The sequence below is a fragment of the Eretmochelys imbricata genome, chromosome 2 (genome assembly GCF_965152235.1).
Source record: "Eretmochelys imbricata isolate rEreImb1 chromosome 2, rEreImb1.hap1, whole genome shotgun sequence".
NCBI classification, from domain to species: domain Eukaryota; kingdom Metazoa; phylum Chordata; order Testudines; family Cheloniidae; genus Eretmochelys; species Eretmochelys imbricata.
The window spans coordinates 113,532,549-113,538,843 of NC_135573.1; positions in this window are offsets into that span (position 1 = coordinate 113,532,549).

Below are 6,295 nucleotides of genomic sequence, written 5' to 3' on the forward strand. Positions count from 1 at the left end.
CATTATCGGGGATACTGTTCCTGACGGCTTGTAGTCCATGTTTGTGTGGAATGTTGGTGTAGAGGGCTTCTACATCCATAGTGGCTGGGATGGTGTTTTCAGGAAGATCACCGATGGATTGTAGTTTATTAGGAAGTCAGTGGTGTCTCGAAGATAGCTGGAAGTGCTGGTAGTGACCCATCATTCTCACAGATCTTGGGATACAGGCCAGTCTTTGCTTACAGACAGCCCCCCAACCTGAAGCAAATACTCACCAGCAACCACACACCACACAACAGAACCACTAACCCAGGAACCTATCCTTGCAACAAAGCCCGTTGCCAACTGTGTCCACATATCTATTCAGGGAACACCATCATAGGGCCTAATCATATCAGCCACACTATCAGAGGCTCGTTCACCTGCACATCTACCAATGTGATATATGCCATCATGTGCCAGCAATGCCCCTCTGCCATGTACATTGGTCAAACTGGACAGTCTCTACGTAAAAGAATAAATGGAAACAAATCAGACGTCAAGAATTATAACATTCATAAACCAATCGGAGAACACTTCAATCTCTCTGGTCACTCGATTACAGACCTAAAAGTTGCAATTCTTCAACAAAAAAACTTGAAAAACAGACTCCAATGAGAGACTGCTGAATTGGAATTAATTTGCAAACTGGATACAATTAACTTAGGCTTCAGTAGAGACTGGGAGTGGATGGGTCATTACACAAAGTAAAACTATTTCCCCTTGTTTATTTCCCCCCACCCCCACCCCCCACTGTTTCTCAGACGTTCTTGTCAACTGCTGGAAATGGCCCACCTTGATTATCACTACAAAAGGTTTCCCTCTCCCCACCCCCCCACCCCCTACTGGTAATAGCTCACCTTAAGTGATCACTCTGGCTACAGTGTGTATGGTAACACCCATTGTCTCATGTTCTCTATGTATATAAATCTCCCCATTGTATTTTCCACTGAATGCATCCGATGAAGTGAGCTGTAGCTCATGAAAGCTTATGCTCAAATAAATTTGTTAGTCTCTAAGGTGCCACAAGTCCTCCTTTTCTTTTTGTTAATACAGACTAAAACGGCTGCTACTCTGAAAAAGCCAAGATGATGTTTCTCTCTCTACTTTGAGTAGGCTTGCAAAGCCAGTCAGAACTGTTTATTTATAGCTGTAGATATTCATGGCTGTATAAATTAGAAGTTATTACTGAATGAGATGCCCGCCCACTCACACAGTGCAGCTGTACATGAATCCTTTCACACTGCTTGGCTGAATACAGTATAGAATGGGAGGGAAAATGGCATGCTCCCAGTCAAATGATGGGATCACTGCTTAACCTGCAGGCAAAAAGCCCAGCAATTAATTGTCTCCCCCAAAGCACAGTGTGCAGTGTACGACAGGTACAATTATCTAATATTGTTTAACCCTGCCAGTTTGTGTGGTACAGACACAAAATACAGGTGTAAGTGCATTAGAGGGAAAAAAAACCTATCATTTGACTTCTTTTTCCAAAGATTAAGCTGCGTTTTGTAAAGTAGAACTGGTGCTCATTAAAGGAAGGGAGGACAACCCACTCTACAAAAACCTGAGCACCCCGCCCCCCGCCCTCCTCCACCAGAATAAACAGCTAAAAACAAGTAGTGTATTAGAAATTGGAAGGCAGTGTTCTGCAAATTGTTGGCCTTATCTCACAGCTTGACAATAGTTTAGCTAGGAAAATCTCAGGACTTGTAAGCAAGTGCTTTTTCCATGTGAACCTGTTCATTTACCTGCATCATCAGTTAGCTCCTCTACAGAGTTACAGGGCCTGATTCTGACCTAAGTTACACCAGTGTAAGTCCAAGGCAACTCCACTGCCTTTGGTGACATTATTCCAGATTTACACTGTTGTACATGAGACCAGAATCTGGTCCCCAGAGAAGATGTACAGTATAAGGAAGAATTCCACCAACCAAAGCCTCTACAAAGATAGTCCAGGGCAGCTGAGGTTCAATTTGAGACCATAAGCTTGCTTGCAACGCTTGCTTCTTTGGGTTTCCTTATCACTCAACACTTTTTTTCCATTGATGGGCATGTCACAGTACTGATTTAAAGCTGAATTAGAATACAAGGATGACTCTTATTCTCTGTGCAGGACTAAATTTGTTGGGACATTGAGGGTTGCACTGCTAATACAAAGCTTTGATATGTAGGTGCTCAGCCTGTAAATTGTTCCATGTGGGTTGACACTGTACTTGTGTAGTACCTGATTGAAGTCAATAGGTTTCCATGTTGGCGCTGGTGTCCAATCATGTGGAACAACTTGCATAATAAGGCCATAATTACTATGAGACCAGTTATTCAAAAGCTTGATTTGTATTATGCATGGGAAGTTCTTCATTCATCACAATGTACACTTATAAATGATCATATTTGTACAAATTTGCATGCCTAGGTAAATCAAATGCCATGAGTGAATGCTTATTCTATCATCTGCATACCCAGAAGTATTGTGCGCACATAACAGCTGGTGCAAATGATTGGATACACAGAACTGCATGCAAAAAGTGGAAACTGAACAGAGGTGGCTTTGAAAGTTTGGTGCATTATTTGTTTTTGCACAGATCACTGTAACATTAAATATAAAATAATTTCCATGAGTTACCATGGGCTGGCAACTGAAGAAGAAAGTTAAAAAAAAAATTCTTTAGGGGACCCTGCAGCCTCTAAGCTGTCCTCCTATTACTCCCTGTTCCTCTCTGGAACCTCTCCAGTCTTACTGAATCATGCTGCCTTGGTGTTTGCCCAGGAATAACTTGACAAGTGTGACATCACACTTGTGACTTGACAAGTGTGACATCCATCAGTCACAAGGGCAGGTGTCTCTCTAGCTATTTTTATTTGCACCAAACCTTTTCTAACCACTGTTTCATAAAGTTTGAGATGGAATAAGTACAGAAAAACTAGGAGAGAGAATAATAACAAACCAACAAAGATCAGTAAGGACAGAAACATTTTTAAAAGAGCATTGCTTAACAATAGGCTTTGAAGGATTAGATTTTTATTAGTAAACGTTGGTAAACATCCATTTCACTGTACTCACAAACCAATGAAAATATTTCCAGCAGTAATAACTGAAATTTACATAGAGGCAAAATAGAAAAAATGCAACTTGAGAACTTATTAGAGTTTGATTTAAGAATATTTACTTTGTGTATTTTGACATGATGTTAATTATTTAAGTTTTAACCGATGTAAAGCTTTAACTTTTTGAATCTCAACATCTATTATCATTAAATAATTATTGTCTGACCCCACAAATAATTTCCAGCCACTGTTTAAATAAATTTAAATAAAGAAAAATTTTAACAGTTCCTTAAAAATCAATGTTGAATTTATAAAAAAAATAAAAATCAACTTCTGCCACATCTACTAATTACCATGCTGTCAGTTTCAAGTGGCCAGGCATCCAGGAATGGAATGGAATGTCACATGTTCCGATGGGGCAGCAACAAGTAGTGGAGTACGTACTTTAAAACACTCTGTATCACGAAGAAGCCAGCTAGATATTCTCAGGAGGATGCCTGGAATTAACCATGAGAACTGAGCAAATACAATTTGTCAGATGAATTATTCAATGAGTAATGGCAAAATTCATTGAATAATTTATTCATATCCTTTTTTTTATTAGTATTCATCCAGATCTACTACTCACAGTTGCTTCACAGAAAGACATTACTGTCCGTGTATATTGGCATTAATATTAATAATCTCCCTCTATAATAAGTTCAGTTCTTGAACCGAAGCCATGGCTTTATGTTAGGAATCATTCTTCTGCTGCTCTTTGTTTCTTGCAGTCAAGCAGTTGATTAAAATAATAATAGGCCAAATCCAGTAGTGTGTATTCAATTCTTCGTCAAAACTCCCAGGGTGAAATCCTGTCCACACTGACTTCATTGGAACCAGGATTTTGCCATCCAGGGAAATGAATAATTCTGAAAATCTTGTCACATATTTAGATGCCTTAGTATGCATTCTCTGTAGGTTCCTCAGTCCTAGGCACTCAGTTTTGACAATATTGGTGCAAGTAAAAATACTTCAGGGTGTGGCCCAATAACAAAACAATAATAAATAATACTAGGTGTTTCTACAGCAGCTTTTGTCCAAGGATTTCAGTGCATTTTACAAACACTGCACCTCACTTTCTTTTGGGAGTGACATTTTACTCCACAACCCTGACATAATTTAAAGGGCAAAGCAATCTCTCAGGGTAAGAAAAATAATATACTTTCATGCACCTAGACAAACAGAATTAGCTACTCTAGACAAATCTGTTTTTAGTGTCAACTGAAGGCTAGGTTCCAAAAGGAAAAAGGGACTGCAGCATTTGAGGGCATTTTGTTTGCACAGTAGTGAAGTAAGCCACCTGCTTTTCACTGTGACATGCTAATTCAGTTAAGCAGTGTTAGATGACAGTTTGTGGTCTAGCATCACCCGGCAACTATGCAATAGCCAAAAAGCAGGTGTGTGACATGCCTAACACTTCATTAATTTTGTAGTTCACACGCCTCAAAATGCCACAGCCCCCTCCTCTCACATTCTGAACCAACAATTTCTGCTCTGTTGTCATCAAAAACTACTGCCAGAAGCCCACCTCCCGCCCCACCCTGTCTCCACAGGGGCATTGTGAGGATCAATTCATTAAGCCTGTGAGTTGCCCAGACACTACAGTTATGAGGGCCAGTCACCACTAAGGGGGTTTCTACAGGTCTCAACATGTCCTCAGCCCATGGGTTGAGCCAATCAGAGATCAAGGGGGTGCCCCCCCCACACACACACAACTTCAAACTTTTAGGAAGACAATTTTAGGGTGGCAAAATATTCTAATAAAGGACAAAAATACACTTCAAAAATGTGCCGGCGTCATCTCTGCCTTAACAGCACTACAAGCATATTTCCCAGAGTGGAAGAGATTTGCTAGTAACTTAGGCCTGTATTCAGTAAAGCATTTAAGTGTAAGGGGACTATTGTCCCCTTACTAAAACTCAGTGCGGGTGTTTTGGTTGCCTAGCTCCCAGTACCAAAGAAAGGGGAAGAGTCGATGGGAACTCAGGACCCTGAGACTGACAATCCCCAGGGGCAATGGGGAGAGGCCAATGCTCCAGGTGAGCCTGACTGACAGGGCGGGCAGGCTAATGAGGGAGTAAGGAGGCCAGGGGGGTCCCGTCCTCCCTGCGAGCTGGAATTGCCTGAGTCAGACAGAGTGGGGCCGAGCTAAGGAGAGAGCAGGGGCCCAAGCTGCGCTGGGAGGAGAGCTGCAGCAACCAGAGAAGCAGCCCAGGGAGCTGGAGGCAGAGCAGCAGCAGCAGCCATGCTGAGGCAGAGTGGAGCTGAAACTGGAGCTGGAGCAGTCAGAAGCCGGGTGTGGTGAGTAGCTGAGGAGAGTGAGGGGGACCCTGGGCCACGAGTAGGGTTACCATATGTCTGTATTTTCCTGGACATGTCCGGCTTTTTGGTTCTTAAATCGCCGTCCAGGAGGAATTTTTAAATATCTAAAAACATCCGGGATTTTGCCATTATTATTTTTCCCCAAAGAAAAGTTGGTCATTCAAGAAAGAGAGTGAATGTTGATCACGCTAGAGAGTGCTCACTTTTTGCCCCTAGTTCCCAGCGTTTGTGCCGCGAAACAGCTGTTTTGCATGGCTGGGAGGGACAGGGGAGGAGGGGGAATGCGGCGCGCACAGGGGAGGAGGTGAGGCTGGGCCGGGGCAGGGATTTGGGGAAGGGGTCCAATGGGGCAGGGAGGGGGCGGAGTTGGGGTGGGGACTTTGGGGAAGGGGTTGGAATGGGGATGGGGAAGGAGTGGAGTTAGGGCAGGGCCAGGGGCAGGGTTGTGTGAGCAGCCACCAGCACCAGGAAAAGTTGGCACCTAGCCCTATGGTTCCAGACAAGTATGATCATTTTTCCATAGTGGTGATAGTGCAACGTCGACAATTTCAGTGTCTTTTCTGAGTTTGTATCGCGCACGGCAGTGTTTCCTCAAGAGCTCTTTATTTGATATTTTATTTTACTACCCCCAAACACAATGCCAAAACGAAAGTGTAAAATCACTGCTGAACTAAAGACGAAATTCCTGTTTTCGAAGTAGTAGAGAAGAATGGGAAGCTGAGTGCTTGGTATGTAGACCTGGTACTTGCGTTTCTGTGAAAAATACAGGCGCTAATGATTTACAAACTCATGTGGACCCAGACAAGCACAAAAAACAGTTTGAGAAGAGAGCTCATCAACAAAATTGACAGATTACTTTGTAAAACCA